Source organism: Empidonax traillii, unplaced genomic scaffold, assembly GCF_003031625.1.
Source record: "Empidonax traillii isolate 1590-97213 ecotype Southwest subspecies unplaced genomic scaffold, ASM303162v1 scaffold81:size2596050, whole genome shotgun sequence".
NCBI classification, from domain to species: domain Eukaryota; kingdom Metazoa; phylum Chordata; class Aves; order Passeriformes; family Tyrannidae; genus Empidonax; species Empidonax traillii.
This window is the reverse complement of record NW_020955274.1, coordinates 2,483,570-2,509,361: the sequence shown is the minus strand read 5'-3', so window position 1 is coordinate 2,509,361 and position 25,792 is coordinate 2,483,570. Positions and strand designations below refer to the sequence as shown.

At 35.5% G+C, this 25,792-nt stretch overlaps 1 protein-coding gene across 1 annotated transcript in view; it reads left to right on the top strand.

The window, feature by feature from the left end:
* NEK10 (NIMA related kinase 10) overlaps nucleotides 1-25,792 on the top strand; it is an 88,456-nt gene that overhangs the window by 27,581 nt on the left and 35,083 nt on the right.

Here is a 25,792-nt window from a genome sequence, read left to right as displayed (position 1 = left end):
TGAAAAAGGATGCCTTAGCTAGTACCTCATGCTCTTGTGGGACCCCACCTGAAGTACTGTATCCACCTCTGGGGTCCTCAGCACAAGAAGGACATGGACCTGTTGGAGTAAGTCCAGACGAGGGCCACATAGAGTCTTAGAGGGGTGAGAAAAGGCTGAGAGAGCTGGGATTCTTCTGCCCAGAGAAGAGAAGACTCTGGGAAGACCTTGGAGTACCTTCCTTTACCTAAAGGGGACTACAAAAGAGCTGGAGAGGGACTTTTTAAAAGGGCAAATAGTGATAGGACAAGGGGTGATGGCTTTAAATTGAGAGTAGGCTTAGATTAGATATGAGAAAAAAATTCTGTACTGTGGGGGTGGTGAGACACTGGAACAGATTGCCCAGAGAAGTTGTGGATGCCTCATCCCTTGAAGTGTTCAAGGCCGGGTTGGATGGGGCTTTGAGCAACCTAGTCTAAGTGAAAGGTGTCCCTGCCTTTCTCGGGGGAGTTGGAACAGATGATCTTAAGGTCCCTTCCAAACCAAACCCTTGTATGATAGTAATGTGAAGAATTTTTGAATATTTGTAATCACACTGTACTTTCTTTTCCTTAAATAATATGTGTGGTTAGATACTATTCATATTCAGGTCTGTCTTTTTTGTTTTGCTTTTAAACTTATGCAAGGTACAAATGAAAGTGCTAAGCCCAGGAGGTGCTTCATTCTAATGTGAAGATTATATAACTTGTTTTGTATTTCCCAGGACATCATTTACACATGTCAATTAAATCTGAATTATCCAATCTTTTTTGGGCTCTTTTAAGTTTGCATATGCAAACAGACATTTACAATCTGATCCTTGGCAGGCTGTCTCTGATTGTAGAGAACTTAAAGTATGTTGCTGTTGTGTAGTCTCTGGAACTGCCCACCCTACTCATTTTCTGTTTACTTTCTGACATAAATTTGATAGGAAGGGGTCCATAACTACCATCTTTTGTGTTGGTACAGCATTTAATCGTAATTGATTCAGCTACAAATTCTTGAAAATATAAATACTAGATCATGCTCACCTACAGTTTCATAAAATACCTCTTTCTAAATTGATAGAAAAGTATTACTGAAACTGTACATCTCTGGTCAGATTGAATATCTAATTTATTGTTTCAGACACAAAAAAAAAAGGTAGAATCTTAAGCAAAGCCTGGATGAAAGTTGTTCTATATGGGGTTTCAGAAATTCGTTGAACCGGTACTATCTGTGGCTTTCAGTTTAATCTGACCAGCCTTTTTATAGAAGATACTGAGAAGTTACAGCTCTGAATTGAAAGTGTGTATCTGCTTTTATTGCAGCTATATTTTACTGCAACTGTATTTTGTTTCTATTACAGTGTGTTTCTGTCTAGAGCTTCATAACTGCATCTGTTTGTAGGACAAGACAGAATACTCTGTAGATCATCACTTTTCCTCAGTGTGATTTAGTTGCAGCAAGGTTTAGACCTTGATGGTCAGAGGGCTGTATGGAATCACTTTGACACCTTTCAGAGCTGATATCAAGGAGAATTGTGAAGGATACCGTACTCTCTTTTGGGCAGCATGTTCTGTTTAATGTTTAGTACACATTATAAAATAGCAGCAGAAAGAATCTATATGGATCAGAAAGCTAGAATTATATTGCAGCAGAATAGTTGTTTTGAGACAACTCATCTGTCTGATATATTTCTAATTATAGCAGGCATCCATGCAGTGTCAGAATTGAATGAGACTTGGAAAGTTGAAGTATCTGTGGGATGCTGGAAGAAGGCTACCTGTTAATTTTGAAATTCAGAATACTTGATTATTTAGTGCTTTAGAAAACCTGTTGGGTCTGGATTCTGTGCCATGCCCAGAGAAGCAGTGGCCATGAGATAAAGTGGATATAACCAGTGTCTGTTGTTTGTTAGTCACTATTTTCAAAGTCACTTGAATCAGTGCTTTTTTTTTTTTAGCAGGTTATATGGCTCATGTAACTAATAGTCATTGTCAGAATTGGGACCCTTCATACTAAGGCTCAAGGAAACGCTTTATTTTCAAAGCTATTTTCAGAACAGGCTGAGTGGAATCTTCGACTTGTTTATGTTGACACTCTAAATCAAACATTCTGGAAACTCTTGCTGGATTAATGGCATGATTGCATCTCTCTTTACAAATCTCAGTTCTAGATGTGGATAAATGCTCAGGTTCTTAGTGCAGAAGTTAGAAACTTCACAAAACTGGCAGTAGACTGCTTACAAAGCATTCACAGACTTTCTGAGTTGGAAAGGACCCACAAGGATCATCGGGTCCATCCCAAGTGAGTGGCCACTGCACGGATCGAAGTCATAGACCTTGGTGTTATTAGTACCATGCTCTGACCAGCTAAGCTAGATATTTGATAACAGCATACAGAAAGGAGAATGATAGAGTAGCTAGACAGTTTATTTGGGAATGAGGAGTAATTAATTCTGCTCCCATTCTATTGATGGGAAAGAGTAGAGTAAGTACTGTTGCTGAAATTGCAAATTGCCTTGATTTTAGCATATGCTTTTAGGGAAAATAAAATTAAAGTGCTAATTTTATACTCCAAATCACTGTAACTCAGTAAGTTGCTGATAAACTTTCTTGATTACAATTGCAAACTTGCTGAAGAGAAGCAAAGGGATTTTGCCTCATCCTGAGCCCATCGGCTTAGAAAAAGAAGCTCTTCAATGGGTACACAATGAAAATCTGACATGAACAGGTCTGAAGTTCACATATATGATGAATTTGATATTCCTTTCATCCTCCTTTTTTGCTGTGCATTTGGTCTTTGTGTGCATATTTGATTTTAGGAGAAATTAATGGCATTTTCAAATAGAGTTCAAATATAAATGAAGGCAACAAATGTGCAAATATGAAATCAGTGTTGTTAAGATGTAGTATCTAGATAATTTTTCTCTTGTTTTTACTGTAGAAGATAAATCTACTAGTTGAAATAGTTGGGAAATGAAATTGCAAATGAAAAAACAGATATTTGTTTGTCAATAAAAAGAGAAAAAATCATTGCACGTATCTAAAATGCTCATTTAAAGACACTACTAAGATTTATAAAGTTTTTGTAGTTCGCCTGTTATGAGAGCTGAAGAGATCATTCCGTAGGAGGTTAAGATACTACTCAAGTCAGACTACTCATTGTTTCATAGTTCTGTCTTCCCTTCATGCCCTCTTCCACAGTGTTAATCTTTTTTGAAGCTGTCTTATTATCACTTACTTTCCTACTCTAAAAACAATATAAACAAATGAAAACAAGTGAAGATGGGTGTTTCAGATTCTAAAGGATTATGACTATCATATTGTGGTAATTTTTCTTCCTATTTGAGGACTGTCTTGCATGGTTGTTGGACTGTTTTTTAATGAATTAAAAAAAAATTATGTTTAGTTTACTAGGTTCCTGATACATAGTAGAAAAACTTTCAAGGCTTAATCTTTACAATCAGAGTGCAAAATGTAGTAAATTTAATAACTGTGGAGAGATGTGTCTTTTGGTAATGAATTGTTGGTGAAATTGGATATCCAGCCATAGTGTATAAAAATGCATCTAATAGTGAAAGTTTGTTAGTTTTTTATTGTTTTTTAATAGACCTAAAAATAATATTTTATTTTTAAGGATGCCAAGCTTCAAACCATTAGAGAAATTAGCTATAAAGAAATTGTATCAGTTGAAGTTGCACAGCAGACAAAGCACCAAAAACTATTCCCATGGAAATCTTATTTTAGAAAACTTGTTGGCTAGGTTGTTTTCCCTACCATTACTCTGAGTTTACAAACTCTTGTATTAGGGTGATAGAATAGTTGTAGTGGTGTTATGCATGTAATTCACATGAACTTGAAAAAAATTTAAAATAGCATTTAAAACTGGAAAATGTATCATTTTTTCAAAATTAAGTATGCAAATAAAAGCAATCATTATTTTGCAGCAGCAGTTCTTTTTTGGGGCAGATAGGTCTTTCCATTGGTACCATTAGAGCTCTAAGACTGCTTCCTTGGGAAAATGTGTCATCCACTAGTTTTTTTTTTTTTATTTCATCTGTAGTATAGAATAACCATTTCTTGGTTTATTTTTAGTGCAAAAGGAGTAATTTTTAATTTTCAGGAAGGTAAGACAAGCTAAAAGTCAAAATGAGGGGTTTTGTTATTTTGGGGGGGGGGGNGGACTCTGCAACTGGCCTGGCGCAATGTAAGGTTGAGGGACCTTTTTTAGTTATGGTCTCTGAATATCATGTCTATAGATCTTACTGAAAAAGGATGCCTTAGCTAGTACCTCATGCTCTTGTGGGACCCCACCTGAAGTACTGTATCCACCTCTGGGGTCCTCAGCACAAGAAGGACATGGACCTGTTGGAGTAAGTCCAGACGAGGGCCACATAGAGTCTTAGAGGGGTGAGAAAAGGCTGAGAGAGCTGGGATTCTTCTGCCCAGAGAAGAAAAGACTCTGGGAAGACCTTGGAGTACCTTCCTTTACCTAAAGGGGACTACAAAAGAGCTGGAGAGGGACTTTTTAAAAGGGCAAATAGTGATAGGACAAGGGGTGATGGCTTTAAATTGAGAGTAGGCTTAGATTAGATATGAGAAAAAAATTCTGTACTGTGGGGGTGGTGAGACACTGGAACAGATTGCCCAGAGAAGTTGTGGATGCCTCATCCCTTGAAGTGTTCAAGGCCGGGTTGGATGGGGCTTTGAGCAACCTAGTCTAAGTGAAAGGTGTCCCCGCCTTTGTCGGGGGAGTTGGAACAGATGATCTTAAGGTCCCTTCCAAACCAAACCCTTGTATGATAGTAATGTGAAGAATTTTTGAATATTTGTAATCACACTGTACTTTCTTTTCCTTAAATAATATGTGTGGTTAGATACTATTCATATTCAGGTCTGTCTTTTTTGTTTTGCTTTTAAACTTATGCAAGGTACAAATGAAAGTGCTAAGCCCAGGAGGTGCTTCATTCTAATGTGAAGATTATATAACTTGTTTTGTATTTCCCAGGACATCATTTACACATGTCAATTAAATCTGAATTATCCAATCTTTTTTGGGCTCTTTTAAGTTTGCATATGCAAACAGACATTTACAATCTGATCCTTGGCAGGCTGTCTCTGACTGTAGAGAACTTAAAGTATGTTGCTGTTGTGTAGTCTCTGGAACTGCCCACCCTACTCATTTTCTGTTTACTTTCTGACATAAATTTGATAGGAAGGGGTCCATAACTACCATCTTTTGTGTTGGTACAGCATTTAATCGTAATTGATTCAGCTACAAATTCTTGAAAATATAAATACTAGATCATGCTCACCTACAGTTTCATAAAATACCTCTTTCTAAATTGATAGAAAAGTATTACTGAAACTGTACATCTCTGGTCAGATTGAATATCTAATTTATTGTTTCAGACACAAAAAAAAAAGGTAGAATCTTAAGCAAAGCCTGGATGAAAGTTGTTCTATATGGGGTTTCAGAAATTCGTTGAGCCGGTACTATCTGTGGCTTTCAGTTTAATCTGACCAGCCTTTTTATAGAAGATACTGAGAAGTTACAGCTCTGAATTGAAAGTGTGTATCTGCTTTTATTGCAGCTATATTTTACTGCAACTGTATTTTGTTTCTATTACAGTGTGTTTCTGTCTAGAGCTTCATAACTGCATCTGTTTGTAGGACAAGACAGAATACTCTGTAGATCATCACTTTTCCTCAGTGTGATTTAGTTGCAGCAAGGTTTAGACCTTGATGGTCAGAGGGCTGTGTGGAATCACTTTGACACCTTTCAGAGCTGATATCAAGGAGAATTGTGAAGGATACCATACTCTCTTTTGGGCAGCATGTTCTGTTTAATGTTTAGTACACATTATGAAATAGCAGCAGAAAGAATCTATATGGATCAGAAAGCTAGAATTATATTGCAGCAGAATAGTTGTTTTGAGACAACTCATCTGTCTGATATATTTCTAATTATAGCAGGCATCCATGCAGTGTCAGAATTGAATGAGACTTGGAAAGTTGAAGTATCTGTGGGATGCTGGAAGAAGGCTACCTGTTAATTTTGAAATTCAGAATACTTGATTATTTAGTGCTTTAGAAAACCTGTTGGGTCTGGATTCTGTGCCATGCCCAGAGAAGCAGTGGCCATGAGATAAAGTGGATGTAACCAGTGTCTGTTATTTGTTAGTCACTACTTTTCAAAGTCACTTGAATCAGTGCTATTTTTTTAGCAGGTTATATGGCTCATGTAACTAATAGTCATTGTCAGAATTGGGACCCTTCATACTAAGGCTCAAGGAAACGCTTTATTTTCAAAGCTATTTTCAGAACAGGCTGAGTGGAATCTTCGACTTGTTTATGTTGACACTCTAAATCAAACATTCTGGAAACTCTTGCTGGATTAATGGCATGATTGCATCTCTCTTTACAAATCTCAGTTCTAGATGTGGATAAATGCTCAGGTTCTTAGTGCAGAAGTTAGAAACTTCACAAAACTGGCAGTAGACTGCTTACAAAGCATTCACAGACTTTCTGAGTTGGAAAGGACCCACAAGGATCATCGGGTCCATCCCAAGTGAGTGGCCACTACACGGATCGAAGTCATAGACCTTGGTGTTATTAGTACCATGCTCTGACCAGCTAAGCTAGATATTTGATAACAGCATACAGAAAGGAGAATGATAGAGTAGCTAGACAGTTTATTTGGGAATGAGGAGTAATTAATTCTGCTCCCATTCTATTGATGGGAAAGAGTAGAGTAAGTACTGTTGCTGAAATTGCAAATTGCCTTGATTTTAGCATATGCTTTTAGGGAAAATAAAATTAAAGTGCTAATTTTATACTCCAAATCACTGTAACTCAGTAAGTTGCTGATAAACTTTCTTGATTACAATTGCAAACTTGCTGCAGAGAAGCAAAGGGATTTTGCCTCATCCTGAGCCCATCGGCTTAGAAAAAGAAGCTCTTCAATGGGTACACAATGAAAATCTGACATGAACAGGTCTGAAGTTCACATATATGATGAATTTGATATTCCTTTCATCCTCCTTTTTTGCTGTGCATTTGGTCTTTGTGTGCGTATTTGATTTTAGGAGAAATTAATGGCATTTTCAAGTAGAGTTCAAATATAAATGAAGGCAACAAATGTGCAAATATGAAATCAGTGTTGTTAAGATGTAGTATCTAGATAATTTTTCTCTTGTTTTTACTGTAGAAGATAAATCTACTAGTTGAAATAGTTGGGAAATGAAATTGCAAATGAAAAAACAGATATTTGTTTGTCAATAAAAAGAGAAAAAATCATTGCACGTATCTAAAATGCTCATTTAAAGACACTACTAAGATTTATAAAGTTTTTGTAATTCGCCTGTTATGAGAGCTGAAGAGATCATTCTGTAGGAGGTTAAGATACTACTCAAGTCAGACTACTCATTGTTTCATAGTTCTGTCTTCCCTTCATGCCCTCTTCCACAGTGTTAATCTTTTTTGAAGCTGTCTTATTATCACTTACTTTCCTACTCTAAAAACAATATAAACAAATGAAAACAAGTGAAGACAGGTGTTTCAGATTCTAAAGGATTATGACTATCATATTGTGGTAATTTTTCTTCCTATTTGAGGACTGTCTTGCATGGTTGTTGGACTATTTTTTAATGAATGAAAAAAAAAAATTATGTTTAGTTTACTAGATTCCTTATACATAGTAGAAAAACTCTCAAGGCTTAATCTTTACAATCAGAGTGCAAAATGTAGTAAATTTAATAATTGTGGAGAGATGTGTCTTTTGGTAATGAATTGTTGGTGAAATTGGATATCTAGCCATAGTGTATAAAAATGCATCCAATAGTGAAAGTTTGTTAGTTTTTTATTGTTTTTTAATAGACCTAAAAATAATATTTTATTTTTAAGGATGCCAAGCTTCAAACCATTAGAGAAACTAGCTATAAAGAAATTGCATCAGTTGAAGTTGCACAGCAGACAAAGCACCAAAAACTATTCCCATGGAAATCTTATTTTAGAAAACTTGTTGGCTAGGTTGTTTTCCCTACCATTACTCTGAGTTTACAAACTCTTGTATTAGGGTGATAGAATAGTTGTAGTGGTGTTATGCATGTAATTCACATGAACTTGAAAAAAAATTAAAATAGCATTTAAAACTGGAAAATGTATCATTTTTTCAAAATTAAGTATGCAAATAAAAGCAATCATTATTTTGCAGCAACAGTTCTTTTTTGGGGCAGATAGGTCTTTCCATTGGTACCATTAGAGCTCTAAGACTGCTTCCTTGGGAAAATGTGTCATCCACTAGTTTTTTTTTTTTTTTATTTCATCTGTAGTATAGAATAACCATTTCTTGGTTTATTTTTAGTGCAAAAGGAGTAATTTTTAATTTTCAGGAAGGTAAGACAAGCTAAAAGTCAAAATGAGGGGTTTTGTTATTTTGGGGGGGGGGGGGGGGGGGGAAGAGATTTGCCTCACTAGTGCTGGTTTTATTCCCGCATTGCAAAACCATGGAGAGCAGCAAGTGTCAGACAAATCAGTGATTTTAGGACTGCGATATTGTAACTGGGACTAGATTAAAGTAGCATGGAGCTAGCCTAGAAAAAGGGTAAGCTAAACATATCAAGACACAAGTGCCATGTGATCTGGTTTCCAGAGATTGTGCAAGAGAGGTGCAGGAATAGTTCTTTTTTATATCAGAGGGCTACCAGCTCATCTTGCTCTGAATCACTTAGATCATCTTATAATTTCCCCTTTGGATGGACTGATGCAGCATGCATTTCTGCATCCTGATGTTGACAGGCTTGCTCACCCTTTCCTTTTCTCCTGTTCCGTGTTATCTCTTTGTCTTTGTTCTTTCTAGACTTTGATTTGGTTCATCTAATTTAGTGTTTTGCAAATCTTTCAGTTACCTTCTGAGAATGATTCTCTAAGGGCTTTTCTTTTCCATTTTTCTCTGGTCACCTTTATTCTATTGGTATTTATCATATGTCAGCATTGATACAGTTCCAGCAAGTACTGACAACGCTTCTGTTAATTGGTAGGTTGCTTTTTTTCTGAAATTTGTGAGATTTGTGATCAGATGCATCTACATTCTCACAGGTATGTGTGAATTAAGTCTAGCCTCTGGAATGTTAGGTCTAGCTTCCCATACTTAAGAGCTGTATCTTAATGTTTGGTGTACCATTAGTTGAAGTAATTGTAGCCAAATTGAGATAGTTCAGGAAGAATGCTTTCTTTAATAAGCAGAGTTTTGAATTTCAGAAGTGGCCAATAAGATTCACTAGATCATGTCAAGGACTTATGTAGGTGTCTCTCTGTACTAAAAGGTGATGTGTTGGTAGAGTTCATAAGAAGTAGAGAAGTATTGAGTTGTCTTTCTCTCACAAATCCTGTTTCAGGACATTGATAAATATGAATTGTTGCAGTGGGTCCACATTAATCAAGCTGAAGTTCGTAGCTGAAACAGTGCCCACCAGTTAATAGGGTTGTTTTCCTATATGTTCATAACTACATTTAATGATATGCAAGGCAGGCCTCTCACAGTTCTCAGAAGTTATTTCATTTGTTTTTTAGTTATTGTAGCAACTTTTGGCAAAGTTGCTACAATCAAATACCACATAATCATGGAACAGTATAAGCTGCAGATAGATGCTTACATAAATTAAAAGAAGCAATTTCACTAGTTCAGTGCTGTTCAGCATTTGCCAGTTCTTTTTCATTCTGTTCTGTATTACAGGCTTTGAAAAGCTAAGAAAAAATATTTATGCTTAATGTAAAGCTGATTGTCCTGTGCTTAACATTCCTTAGATCTGGCAGCACCAGTTGTATGTAGGAGCTTCTTGCTTGCTGGTGTCAAGACAATTTAGCAGAATTTGGAAAAAGTAACTGCCAATGAAAGGGTTTTTTCCCCTCCTTCTCTGAGGACCTGAACCTAAAAAGAAGATATTATATTTACTCCATCTGGATGATTTTCTTACTTTCTTTTTTTTTTTTTCTTTCCCCCAGGTAATCACTAATGTTGCTTTAAAATAGACTACTTCCAGAACTGAGATGTCCAGCTTTCCTCTTTCCTTTACTAAGTCTTTCAAGCACCAGGAACTAAATTTATTCATGGTTATAATGTCTTAATACTCTTTCTTCGTAGAATATTATTTGAAGGATTCCAAAGGAGGGAACTTAGAATGATTCACCCTAATTAATTCAGGGAAGTATCAACATTGCAAAAACCTCTGGTGCTTTTGGGATTAATATTCCCCAGAGTGAACTGCCTGAGCACTACGTTAGCTCAGAAGCAAAGGGAGGCTTCTCAGGGATCATGTTAATTTAGTATTCTTTCTTCTTATATTTCCCAAGCACTGCAGAGCTAGTCCTTCTTTGGACATTTTGTTCAAAGAAAGATCATCTGTGTCTTGGGTATCTAGATTTGGGTTTCTTATCAAAGGCCCTCTCTGAATTAGAGATCTACTCTTTTTCAGACCCTGAAGGCTTGCACTGAGCAAGAACCAACAGAAGGTAATTTTTCTTACCTTTATTTCTTCTGATCTGCAGCTTTTGATGAGTGGTAACATTCTGAAATAAATTTTTTGTGAATTGTGGCACTCAAAGCAATTGGAATAGGCATGGTATGGGCTCTGTCCAAGTAGAACAAGAGTCTTAAAATGTTTTGAACTGTGTTATTTATATACAAATCTTCCCACTTCTGAAGTAGTGTTACCATACAAAATTTATCAACAGGGTTTAAAAAGTACAATAGTTGTCTTTTGCTCTTTGTACTTGGACTTAACGAAGTGTGATGGTATCTTAGCTGCATTGTTGAGACAGCATTAAAGTACTGAGTTGAAAAAAATGAACTGCTTGCATGGAACTTTGATTAAAAATATCATCTCTAAAGAATCTGTGTGACATTTTGTGAAAGACTACCTAATAATTACACGAAAGGCACTTATATTAACATAACTGCATGATCATCTAAATCTACAGCTTTTGTCGCAAGGCTAAGATTCGGCATTATTTCATACCAAATACAGTCTGTGAACATGACCTATCAAGTTATTAGATCTCCCTGAACTAATTTGAAACTAAATTTCTAAGAAAATCTGCCCTTCCCATCTCCCATAATTTCAAGGAAAGTGAAATAATTAGCATTAATTTGGGCATTTGATCTCTGTTTATTAGATACTTACCATTGTTATACAGTTTACTGAAATATATTAATAGGAACCTGAGACTGGTCATACAGTTTGGATTGAAACCATTAGAGTGCGTTTAAGTTGCTAAGTTGTTGCAAAAAATGAACTAACTGTGGTTGTGCAGTAACTTATGCACTGATATATATATATATATATATATATATATATGGAATATCCTTATAGATAAAGAAATGTGAGTGTAAAGTATAAAAAGATACATATAATCAGTACCAATTACCATCACCACATGTAATGGCCTTGGAACTGTGAGAATGCTTGGCCTGTGCTGTAATAAGTAAAGATTCCAAGCTATCAGTAGAGCTACTGATTGCCCTGAGTTAAGAAGTCAAGAACTCAGGCGCTTGGCAATTGAACATAATTCATGATGCCACTTTTGAAATTGTGGTTTTGGAATTTGTAGTGCCGGAATGATGATGATTGACACTTACTTCCCAGAAATCACTAAATGCTAGAATGGTTTCAAGAGTGAGACCTTGTAATATGTTAAATATTCAATTCCCGTACCTTGAAGACTAATGCTTAGGCTTCTTCATAGTGAGCAAAGGCAAGGCTGCTTCAATTGGTTCTCCAAATATTCCTGAAGCATAACACATCTCTGAGTGATGCTCAATTTTGAGTGATAGTTTTGGGAAGTTAAAGAGTAATAAGAGTTTGGTGTAACTAGTTAAGTGTCATCTTTTTCAGCTTCTCTGAAGTAATTGGTTTTGTTTAGTTATAACTCGGAAGAGAAGCTGTTGATGAGAAGTTACTGTGCTCTTTTAAACAACAGTTTAAAAGTAGAGTTGTCAGATGTGTCAAAACCATGCCCCAGTGACCTCCAGGATTACTGAGTTGTAATTTTCTTATCCTATCTAGATTCAATTCCTTTTATTCCATGTTAGATACCTGTTTTCTGTTCACTGATGTCTTTCAGTCTTTTAATATTTTGTAGGAAATTTTTGTTTGAAAGTAATGTTCTGTAGATTTAAATGCTTTCTTTTTAGATATAATTTTTGCTTATACTATAGTTATTCTTATTCTCATACCCTGTCTTTGTACGTGGAAGTTCACGTCAGAGCTAGGACTTTGGCAATTCTCTTTCTACCTCTTTGTCCAGTTATTTGGATGCAGGATTGAGGATAAAATGTCGCTTACATGTTGCAGTCTCTCAAGAAAGTGGTCTTTTGGGACATTACTTGTCAGTTCTACTACACAAGCAAAATCATAGAAGCAGTGATCCTTGTCTGTCTGCAGTCAGAAAAAAGAACAAGGGTAAAGTACAGATGTCTTTCTATCTAAAATATATGCTTGAGTAATATTTAAAATGACAGGCTAAAATATTAAAGTCTTTCCAATGTCATAATAATTTAAGAATGTTAAAAAGGCTTTACAGACAGCTGAATGCGCTGGATGCTACCTTCAAGGTGCTTGGTTAGTACTGTGTATGACAGTGGGCTTTTTGAAATAGAAACCTGTTCTCAAGGAAAGAGGTGAACCAACTGAGTATTTTAACACAAGCCTTGAACAGAAGTCAGAGCCTGTAGACTTAACCAGTGCTTGGATTAGATTTTTTTTGTGTTTTTGTGGTTTTGTTGTTGTTGTTGTATGATTTAAGTAGATGTGGAAGGCTATAAACATCAAAATATTGGGACTGCATATCTACCAATATTAGTTTTTTTTTTTTTTAAAAAAAAGAAAGGAAAGGTAGGGAGAGAAAGAGATGTGAGACAGCGTTGTCATTTTAGAATGACAGAAATTACTTTCTTCTGAATTGACAGGATAATATTTCTGTGTATTTTGAGTTGCAACCCACCATTCTTGGAGCAGACAATATGGTATAGAAACAAAACAGTAAATATTAAAAGTAATGTTGATGCTTATTGCTTAAATTTGGCTATGCGGAGTGTTTCAGATAAAAACATATCACTATATGTACCAAACATATTTGTATTTGGGCTTGACTGAATCAGTTTCCTAATGCAATGTGTTGAACCCTGTGTCATCATAAAGTAACAGCAGAGAGTGTTTTATGTTTAGAGAGAGGGCCTCATGTAATTATGCTTTGTAATTGTGATGGTTTTTAATTTTACTTCATACTAGGTTGTATTCTACTATCCTTTTAATTGGTTATATTCCTGAATTAAAGAATCCAGCAATGTATATGTTTAGAATACCAAAGGTATTAAATTAATGTGTTTACACTTAATACATTAAAAATTGAGGAAAAAAATGCTCTAGGGAATTTGTAATGAATCCTGAAGTCTTTTCCCAACTCATAAGTCACCAGAAACAATCTGCTCCAAGTTAATGGTGACGTCTTTCTTATCATGCTGTCTTGAAGGCCTTCCCAGAAGAGACACAGCAACTGTCCATGGTTATAGACAGTGATCTTTCCTTTCACTTATAACTTCCATTTCTTTGTTTCACAAAAAGGATTGTAACTTATGAAAGGGACATACTGACAGCAGATCTATATATATATATATATGTATATATATGTATATATATATGTATATATAAAATTGGATATGTACAGAAAAAATTAGATAAATGCTTGGAAATGAAATAAATTTTGAGATTGGAATGGAATAGAGAATGCAACCATAATTCCTTGAGAACTTTACTAATCTTGTAAAGCTGTTGAGAAACTGTGAGCAGACCCCTCGGAAGTCATTAAGAAGTGGGCAAGAAGGTTCCACTTTAGTTGGCAAACTAACTTGATCTTTCTGGAACAAAATTGTTCTCAAATGTTAGAAAACTGATCCACAGAACCATGTTAAATAACATTTGGCTTTTTGTGCTAAAGTTGAGGAGTTTTTTTGCTGTGGTGTTTTGAGGAAACTGTCATTTTAGTGGTAATTAGAGGTACTATTTTACTTACATCTTCTCTGCTGTGGAGGATAAAATATTCCTTGATATTTCTTTCTGTTTATGGACTACACAGTCAGTCTGCATACTGTGTTAAACAAATTTATTTTCTAGTACTGGTCTGTGCTTCTATTTATAGCCATGTCTTATGAGAGCACTGGATAAATCAGTATTGTGATGTGATTTTGTGTAGAGATCTACAGTAGCTGCGTTGCTTATTCTGGGTGACATGATAATATTTTCACTCATCTAAAGCATTTTTGCATTGGGATATGTAATTTAGGATGAAGGAGGGTGTCGTATTTTCATACATACTTAGTTTTTAGCCTTTATGACGCTGTATGGTCAAACTGATCACTAGATTTTTCAGCAGATCTTTCTTCCTCCAAAAACAGTAGCCGAAATGTTTCACCAATTTATACCAAATTTGAGAGATTAGGTTCTCTCAGTGGTTTTGAAAATTTGGTGATGGACAGCAAGTAGCAACACAATTCAATCCAGATCAGAAAAGCTTTCAAGCTCAGCTGAAATGTTACCTTCCACATAAGCTGCAAGACATGCTGTCATGTGACAGTGGCTTGTTGTGTTTAGATACCTTCAGTTTCCTATTGTCTTGGTTATCTTGGAATGATGAGAGAGAACAGAAAACTATTGGGAAACTCTGGTCTTGTCATAGTTTTGCCATTCATGGAACAGATGGCTCCTGAAGAGGATGTACTGATTTGATTAGAAATGTAACAGAAGTTAAGTGATCCTTTCAGTATATTAATACAGATTTTATTAGCAGAGGATCTTCTGAAAGTTGATGAATACAAGTCTTCACTCTGAGAATGAAAGATAGCAGTTAAATATAATTGTGATAATGTGGTTGTGGTTTAGACATAGGTTTATAATAATGTGTGTCAGCAAAAAGTCCATTGCAATTGGAAAATAGAGTTGCAGACAGGCAGGCAATGCTGTGCTATCTATAAGCCAACAGTACAACTGTGTAGAACATCATGTTTCATTATGGACATACTGTGCCTAAAAAGACAGCTGGATTAACTTCAAGAAAGAACATTATAAGTACTTGACAGAGATTGCCTTCCAAAAAGATGTCCAAATGATTTAATTTTATATATTTTTTTATTAAGTAAGAAGTTTGTCTAGTTTCCTGTCACCTCATATTTGAAATGTACTTAATACCTCATCCAGTGTGACATAGCATTATACTTGAGGGTAAAACTGGAAATGATGTGAAATGAAGTAGTAAAGGATAAAGATATCTGCATTTATCTCTAGAAAAGTGTTACAATGGAAATTATAGAAGTCCCCACTGTAACTTAATACTAGACAGGAGAGAATGCAAAAAAAATCTTGAACTAAAGAAAGTAGGCTACTTTGGAAGTGACATGGACATAGAGATTTTTTTTCTATCCTGAGGAGCTCTGTGTTACTCACAAAAGGCTTATAAGTAGCTTAAAGTCATAGCATAAGTTTTTTACTTCAAAAAGAGTGTGAAAACCGTTTTCTCTACTTGTTTCCTAAAAAGTGATCTGACTTCTAAAGAGTTACTTTGATGTTGGGGGTTGGGGTGTAGTATGTAACAATTTTATAGACTCCACAATGAATTTAAACTGCTGTGTTTAAAAAAAAAGTGCCAGTAACACATTGTAAACCAACAGTGTACTTCTTGGAAATAGTTATTTCTGTACAACTTGTATAAATTGTACAGCAGTTATTTTAATGTATAATAATTATTATGTTATTATCTCTTTGGAAGAGATAATAATAATGGATGAACACTTTTTATTAGAATAAGATTAGTCATTTCATCAAACTAATTTATGAGCTTGTAAATGTCTTTTAGTCCAATGTTACTGGTATTTGCTTGCTAGAATTCTTTTTCTTTTAAGTAATGCTAATTGAGCTACGTTTAGATAAAGTATGCTCCTATGACATCTGAACTACAGGACTTAAAATACTTTCAGTGCACTTATTTCTGCTTTTCCCATTCTCTTCTATCTTAGATGTCAGCTCTATTGGTACCTTGGCAAAACCTTACTATTTCTAGATCTTACTATTTCTTGTTCTGCTTTACTTTGTTGCTCAGTGTATGGTGTGCTGTTTCAAATTCTAGTGCCATTATATGTCATCTTACTGTCTTTGATGTTTCCTTAATAGACTGTTTGCTGTTTACTGTGTCTTTGATGGTTAGTTAGAACTGTTTTCTCTGTTTATTTGTGTTTTGGGCTTTAGTTTCTGGTGTGACCTTTGTTCAGTTGCTTGCTTTTTCACGGTAGCCAGATTTCAAACCTCTGATGTCTCAAGCCTCATCCTACCTTCTCTTTAGTCTTTGCTCAGTTTTCCATGTAGCCTTACTTTTTCAGCTGATGTTTGTAAGTGATCTATCAAATAATACATTTTAATATAAAAAAAGGTAGCAAATTGTGCCTAGATTATTATGTTATGACCCTGTGTGCATATTTCATCTACTGACTTTCTTGGTGGTTTTGGGGGGAATTTGGGTCAATAGCCTTTATTTAGACTTGGGCATTTTAAATTCTTTGTAAAAGAAGACAATGAAGTTACTGTCTTATTCAGATAAAATCTCTGCTGTCTACTTTCTTTCTGTGTTTTTTAGCGTGGCTTTTTCTTTTTTTTTTTTTTTTCCTTTTTTTTTCCATTTAATTTATACTGAATGTGATTGCTAGACAGAAAAGTTGTTATTAGTTAATTATCTTGTATATTGGGTCCCAGCAAATCCAAATACTTGCAAAGTCATCTAATTCATACCTTACTGTGAAACATAAGTTACTGTCAGGTACAAGTTTGTGTGGCTGGGATTCATCTTGCTTATATGTACCAATTTAAAAGCTGAGCATCTTATTCCAGTCAAGCAGCTAGATGATTACTGAAAGTAGTGGAAAAAATAGGCACATCAATAATGAATTTCATCCCATCTATCTTAAACAGTTATTTTAGGATGACATGAATCAACCACCTGATGTGCCTCTCTCTCTTCATTTGCTACAGAGGGATCTTAGCATAAATGTAACTTAGAGGAGTTTAAAGTTAGGTGAAAGGTGAAATGGACACCTTATATGAAATCAGTTATTAAAGATTTAGGTTTATTTTAGAGTTGTTGTAGAATTGGATTTGCTACTGTTTGTGGTCATCTTTTTGCAGATACTTACTTTTCCACGTCTCCCTTTAAAATATAAAGATTCATGCAGTTTCTTTATAAGCGTGGTTAGCTGGACAAAGGCACTGACTGAAGTTCATTCCAAAAGGCATGTCTCTGATTTAGAAAAAGCCTTTACCATTCTTTTAAATGTTCAGATTTCTGTTCCACAGATAAAAGTGAAAAAAAAAAATATTTCCTTGAGCTGTTTATACAGTTACAGACTTAAGGCCGTTCCTTAAGCATTTTACAAGAAATTGTAATATTAAGTCTTAGAAATATCTGTCAGATGTATGTTAGCAGTACCTTTTTAGAATATGAGTGTTTCAGGTTTTTTTATGTACATGAATAGCACTCTGCCACAAGATACAATTTGCGTACAGCATTTAAGACTGACAGCTTGACAATTTCCTAGGTATTTTTGTATAAATAAGAACAGCAGATGTATGGACTGTACAGTGTTGCTTGGTTTTAAAAATATAAATAACAAATAACAACGAAGGGAAATTTTATTTTGTATGTTTCAGAATCTGGCTTATACTTCCCCTTGTTGTTTTAGACTTTGGTCCACAATATGTTTGAAGGAATAGAATAGTGGTGTAAATTAGAACTTTATTATGTTTTTCTATTTTAAGCCTCCTAGAGGATCTGTATGTAATACTGGAACACTAAATTACATATTAATGATACTTTGATTTGTCCTTATAACTTACTCACAGATGCATATGATAATCTTGAAAATTCAGAAGCATAAAAAAGTTGAAACAGCTCTGCACAGGTTAATTAGATAACTGTATTTTTAGTACAGTGTGAAAAGTGATACTTCATTACATTCTTCAGTAATAGTAAGACAACTGAAGAGAAAAGCAGCTTGATCTAAAGATCACATTTTCTAATAGAGCCTACAAGGCTTTTTAAATTGTCCTTGAAAAAAAAAATTACTAAAAAAGTGAAGGCTGAGAAACAAGTAGCAGTTTTAAACACTGGCTCCCAGCAAGTCTTTTCTGCAGATCGACAGATACAGCGTGTAGATGAGAAGGCCAGATTCAAACTGAATTGTGTTTTTATGAGATATTTTCCCAATGTACCTAGATGCTCTATCCTAATGAGGGGAAAAAACATTGCAAATAGATGAGTAACTTTTTAAAAAGTTTATAGAACCTGTTCAGTTGGGGGTAAATTTACCTAAAAGCCCATGAAACTCCAGTACTTGTGGTCGACAGAAAGAATACTTAAATGTTGATATCTGGAATCTTGCATTATGTTGAGAGTTCTCCCATTTTTTGCAGCCAATGTAACTCAGTAGTACTGTGCACTGAGTGCTCCCAAATTGCTTTGTTTTGTAATGAAACATTTTGGCTGGAAAATTCTAGACACCCAAAATACATCTTTGAGCAGGAGTATGGATATACATATACACACATAACACAGTTGTTGGTCACAGCTAGCACAGCTTCAGGAGAGGAATGTCCTGCTTATCAAACCTGATTTCCTTTTATGACACGGTAACCCACCTAGCTGATGAAGGGAAGCCAGTTGATGTAATCTTTTTGGATTTTGGTAAAGCTTTTGATACTATCTTTCACAGGATCTTTCTGGACAAAATGTCCAGCAAACAGCTGGATAAACACATCGTGTGGTTGGGTTAGCAATTGGCTCACAGGTTGAGCACAGAGGGTAGTAGTGGATGGGGGAATATCAGACTGCTGACCTGTCCCTAGTGGTGTTCCCTAAGGCTCCATCTTAGGTCCTGTGCTCGTCAGCATCTTCATAACTGACTTGGATGCAGGACTGGAAGTGATACTAAGCAAGCTTGCAGATGACACAAAACTCAGAGGAGCTGTTGATTCCCTCGAAGGCAGGGAGGCCCTGCAGAGAGACCTTGACAAATTAGAGAACTGGGCAATCACCAATCATATGAAGTTCAACAAGAGAAAGTGCTGGGTTCTGCACCTGGGATGGAGCAATCCTGGATGTCCTGACAGACTGGGGAATGAAATGGTAGAAAGCAGTGCTACTGAAAGGGACCTGGGGGTCCTGGTCAGTGGCAAGCTGAATGAGTCAGCAGTGCCCTGGCAGCCTGGAGGGCCAACCATGCCCTGGGGGGCATCAGGCAAAGCATCGACAACCAGTCAAGGGAGGGGATTGTCCTGCTCTGCTCTGCTCTGGGACGGCTTCACCTTGAATATTGTGTGCAGTTTTGGGCACCACAATATAAGAAAGATATTAAGTCATTAAAGAGTGTCCAAAGGAGGGCAATGAATATGGGGAAGGGCCTTGAGGGGAAACCATATGAGGAGCAGCTGAGATCACTTGGTCTGTTCAACCTGGAGGAGAGGAGACTGAGGGGACATCTCACTGCAGTTACAACTTCATGAGAGGAAGAGGAGGGGTGGACACTGATCTCTTTTCTATGGTGATCAGTGACAGATCCCAAGGGAATGGGATGAAGCTGTTTCTGGGGAGGTTTAGGTTGGATATTAGAAAAAGGTTCTTTTTCTAACCACTCAGAGGGTGGTTGGGTGCTGGAACAGGCTCCCCAGGGAAGTGGTTACAGCACCAAGCCTGACAGAGTTAAAGAAGCATTTGGGTGATACTCTCAGGCATGTAGTGTGACTCTTGGGAATGGTCCTGTACAGGACCAGTTGGACTTGATGATCCTTGTAGGTCCCTTCCAACTCAGCATATTCTGTGATTCTGTTTTTCTGTGATATATATATGTATTCACATAATATAGAGAGACATACACACACACGCACACACATTTATGAAAAATCAAGGACTGTTCATACTTGTAGAGAATTTAATTCAGTTTAGATAGCATTCAACAGATACTGTCATGCTTTTTTTGTTTGTTTGTTTAATTCATTGTTCAACAATGTCAAATTAAGATTGTTTTATCCAGTTAACAGCACTGTTTCTGGTATAACTACATTCAAAGGAATTTGTCATGTTGATGTCTTCCATGCTTTCGAGTACATATGACATTTTACATTACAGGAATTCTTGGCAACTATTCTTGTTTTACTGCTGACATTGATACTTAGGCCAGAGACACTGAAATTGCCCAGTGGTGTCTCAGCAAGTATGGCCATATCTGGGAATTTTTGGAGGATGTTTTCCATGTATTCAATCGTAAGAATGTTTCTTGGGAAACTTGGATGTCTCAGTGAACATCCATGAAATATATCCTTCAGTTTTAAAGATACAGACAGTGGTGGAAAAGAGTGAGTGGGAACAGCAGGAGCAAGACACCATTTGACTTTCAATATTTTTCAAATATACAGCCTAAACAACTTACCGTATGCAAGGCTGTCCTGGTCTTCACAGTTTCATATGTGCTTTATGTTTTTGATGGGGAAAAAAGTAGGTATGAGTGACTCTTTGCACTTAAGAGTTTGTAAGAGGATCTGGTGCTCTGAACTGCTTCTGCCTAGGATATTTAATGACTTAGGTATGAAGAAGGTTTTTGTTTAAGAAAGCAATAGGAGTAAAGAACAACAGAATGAACTTTTAAAAAATGTCATTTGATTTATATTAATATGTGATATGGGTGAATTAGAAGTGAGTTGATGGCAATTTTTCATGTGTTCTGGAATAATGTCTTCTTATACTGCAAGGTCATAAATTGTTTTTAAAGTTAATATATTTGATATATCTAAGCCATAGTATATAAAGTTAGCACACATAAAAGCCTGAAGGTTTGTAAATGCAAAGAAATACAAATCAGTTGTCGAAGGTTAACTGGATGTTCATATCTTTATTTTCAAAAGTGTGAGATGAAAAACCCAAAAAGTAAATTATAAAACATCTCTTTCTGCTTCAGTCAGAGAGGTACTGAATTTGTGCTGAAAGAAAGCACTAAGATAGTGAGTTCTCTAAATTGTTGATCAACAGCAGTGTAGCTGAGATTTACAGAGGTTTATTACTGGGATCTTGGTTTTGAACACTTTTCAGTGATTATTAATGTTTGAGATTGAGACACTTTATACAAATTTATTACTATTTGCAGTGAAGAGTGTCCTTCCACATCAAACCAATGTTTGGTTTTTTTTGAAAGACATTAGTAAAAACATAAGGCAGGCATTATATAGTCTGCTGTATCCTACAGTTATTAGTGGCCTGTCACTGACTGTGGATTAGTTTTATCTCTCTAGACTAAATTATATGAATATAGAGGAACTTTCTGGGCAGAGACAGGCAATGTTTGGACTAGAAAACGAAAATATTGAGATTACACTGGTGAGAGAGATTACATATGAAAGTGGCCTCTCTTAGCTGACTTCACCCACTTTAAAATTACATTCCCCACCTGATGGCAAGAGGATTTATCACACTGTAAAATTGCCATCTGAAGGTAGTAAATTTCTTCCTGTGCATTTTAAAAAATGGTGGAAATGATGAATTTTTCTCTAAGTGCCAGTAGAAGTTTAGGATGCGTGAAAAGATGCCTTTTGTGAAGAAAATCTTATATATATATATATTTAAAATATTTAACACAATTTGTAATGAGAAAAAATGGTAGCAAGGTAGAAGACAACATAATAAATTATTATAGACTTACTTGGCCTTACATTCAAAATAGAAAACTGTGAAAGTAAAATTTTTAACTACTGACTGAAAATCCTGTTCCTGCTTCATCACTCAAGGGATAGACAGAATATTCCCAAAAGGCTTGTGTTGAATTTTTCATGTAGGTGAGAAATGCAAATAGCTTACAGCAATGTTCTCAGGAGCTCTTTATTCAAATCATCAGTTCTGTGGCTCCTGGTTCTTCTGTTGGTTTTAGTTTTAATTATGAAGCTCTAATACTGAATGTGTATCTGTAGCTTACAGCAAACTATCCAGAGGAAAAACTGTGACAAGCAGCAACTGGTTTTCCATTTTTTTTTTCTCCTTTGGGATGATGCTGATGGTGAGCAGCTTCTTTTCTTTTTTTTTTTTTTTTCCTTATGGTTTTCCCCTTCTTTCTGTGACTCAGAGAACTGATTATAGAGTAAATGTAGGGTTTTTTTCACACTGGTTTCATAACTATCTAGTTGAAACCATGTCTTATTTGAAAACAGTCCTCATACTTTATAGGATTCCATGTACCAGCGTTTTCTTACACTTGTTGGAAGCACCAGTGAACACTGTAGAAAGATAGCTCACGAGTGGCTTATTGAAGTTCCGTGCAGATTGGGAAATCTTCACTGTTTTTGCCCCATATAAGGTCAACCTGATGGTATTGACAACATTTTTTAGAAGCTTTAGAAGCTCTAGGAAATTATTACTTCATTACCCCATCTCCTCTTTTCCTCCCTCTCCAAATTCAGGACTTCTTTCTTAATTTGGGAACTTCTGTCCACTAATAACTAATGTGAACATGAGCTAATCGAGTGAGGATAGCCATATATCATATAGCTCTGTGTTAGTGCAAATGTAACAGATTCAGTTTAAATTTCTGTTAAAAGTATTCTTAAAGAAAAAGCATGACAAAATAACATCAGTAAGCAAAATTATAAATGAAAGCTTGATTGCAAAAATATCTCCAAGGCCATGTAGAGATGATTTAGTTAAATATGTTTGATATCTTACAAGTAGCACAAATACTGAAAAGATTTGGTTATTGTGATTTTTTTTAAATCCTAATTAAAAATATGGGGTAGTATGGAAAGCTATTTTCTGTATTTAAAATAGCTACTTAATTTTGCAGAAGTAGTTCAGAAGAAAAGACAAATAACTCTTTGGATTAAGCAATGCTTCATTTTAAGGCTGTTTGAATGGAAGACTTTGTTATTAGGAATAAAAACAATGCTTGTATATTGAGCAAGAGTGAACTTTTTGAAAAACAATTATAAAATGGTTTGCTAAAAGATGCTGAGAATTTGGACATTTATTCTGTAGATATAGTTCTGTGTCTTTCCTTTAGAAGAATTTAGTCTTGCTTTTGCTATGGACATTTGTTTATTAAGGGACCCTCTTATAGTTAACCTAATGCTGCTGGAGTAAGCTTTTTCAACTTGAATATGTAATTTAAAAATGACTGGTGATTTGTAAACTTAGATGATAACTGTAGTGATTATCCTCAATATGTTAGCTGCAAGAATTAAGTGACTAATTAAATAAGTATCTGCCACCACTTTTAAGAACTGTGAATGTCATAGAGCATAGCATCAGTACTGCTGCTCTGTGGCAGTAAAATCAGCCCTTGAAGCAATGAAAATTTAATTCTTTGTCAGGTAGAGTTCCCCCCTTTCTGTGTTCTGTTTTGACACTGAATGCATTTGAAACTGATGCGGACATCTGTTTGCTAAAAATTTAATTAGTACCACTGTTCTATTTCAACCAAGTGAGATATCTAAATCTAAGAATTAAGGGAGAATCCTGCCTTTACAAATAAACCGAGAAAAGGTCATACCAACACAACGCCCTTAAATTTTCAGTGTTTGTGAGTAAGACTGGTTCTACTCATTCTTTCTGATCTTGACCAGACAGTGACAGTTTATACACAGTTGTCAACTGAATTAGGCAAACCATATGTACTCCCACCACCCTCCTGTCTGTGGGTGTCAGTGTTCAGGAACAGAACTGGGTACTCTCTCTGCTTGGCATCCCTCAATAGCGTGGATCCAAAAGATGCAACTGGCTGCAGAACTGTTTTGCTAGTCAACAAGTACTGTACCCCACCCACATTTTTAACTAGCAGATGGTGAGGCAAGCCTGTAGAGCATGGTGAGGGATTTCACTAGATCTCTTAAAAGTAAATAAATAATATTTGAAAATCCTATTAAAACAATCTAAATTACAGTATGAATTAGCCATGAAAGTATAGCATCATGTAAGTATGAGATTTTATATTTGCTGTAAAGCTTTCATGGTCACCTTAAATAAATATTACTTTGCTAATTTAAAGTATTTCTTAAGCATAAGACAGTATTTTTTATGGTGTTGGTCATCCTAATGCTCTAAATACTAGAGACTTCTGACTAAAACATTTGTTCTGGAAGAAAAGATCAAATAGTACTCTGCTGTAAGTCCTCCTTTTGATTAAAAAGAAAGAAAAAGAAAAAGGTATTAGATGTGCATTTAGAACACGAAATCTTTCAGCATGAATAAACAGAACAAATTACTTCATTAACTTCCAGCTATTGTGCATTTTTGTGAAACCATGCTGAAACTACAACTTTGTCAGCATTGTATTCTTTCTCTGAGTTCCAAATAATAGTATTATTTTTTCAAGTATTTTTGCTCTGGACATCAAGCAAGGTTCTTCTCTGCTGTTCATAAATACAAGATTCTGTAGGCCAGGTAATGGGTGCTTCTGTTTTTCTCTTGATTATATTCAACTTACTCTTTCTGTGAGTACTATGTGGCATTTTGCATAGTTACACAAATTTGGCTTGAATAATCTCGATTTGATATTTTAATATAATTTAGTCCTTTAAAAATAGTAATTTTTAACTTGAGCTCTCTGCGTGAAAATTATCACTAGAATGAGAGACTGAAATTCAAGTCAGATTTATTTTTTCTGAATAAGGAGCATGCTTAGAACTTTACAAAGGCAGGGACTTTGCCTTTTGAGCTCACCATCTATGTAAGTTGCTATACTGATGTTTGCTCTAATAGACACTTCTAATACATAAAAATCAAATTTCCACAAAGTCACGAGTTAGTGCCACAGACCATCACAGTGTGATTACAGAAATGCTATTATGTTCTAACACCATATTCAATATCCTGTGTTCCACTCTATTGTTATGTAACAACAGCAGAAGATTCAAGGAAAATTGCTAATTAGGTTTCACTCAGGAATCTGTATCTCAGTTGATCAATTTTATCAGAAGTGTGTGACCTGTCAGTTTCTCTCACCCTCCCGCACTGTGACCTCTGTTCTGCCTTTCTATTCTGTTAAGTTAATTTAATTTATCTTATCGTAATTTATCTAGGGACCTCATCCCATTTATTTTAAAAATCTTTTGTCTGCATTTTATACATAGCAGCAGGACACCTTCTAGCATCATTAACTGAATTTACACAGTACCTCTCAGCTCCAAAATAAGGCATTTTGCCAAAGATATCAGTAGTATAATTATGAAGTTGATAGAGTGGTTCCAAATTCTAAGCTGAAGGGGGTAACATAAAGTAGGTTTTCAAGTTGATTTTCAGATGAAAGAAGTCACGTAGTTTTTGTATCTGAATTTTAGAGAATTACGGAGAGAAAATACTAAGTGGAAAAAAAACCCCACATGCTGTGATATGGCTCTTACTGCTAGGACTTGACCTCCAACATCAGAATAAACCTACTAATATAAATTATTATCATTCAGGTTCACAGAAAGTACTGAGGAACTTAAAAGAAGGAAGTGGAGTCTGCTTTGTACTGAGTCAAAACTGAAATTGCTGCCTTCTTACATTTGCTTTAAATGGATCTTTATAATGTTTTTTTGTATTGTCATCTGGCTGGCTGCTGAGTGTCCATGCTGCATCCTCACAGGGAACGCATTTACAGTAGTTTTAAGAGGATGAAAATGATACAATGAGTAAAGTTTATTGACTTACATTAATAGCAAAACTGTATCCATTAGCAT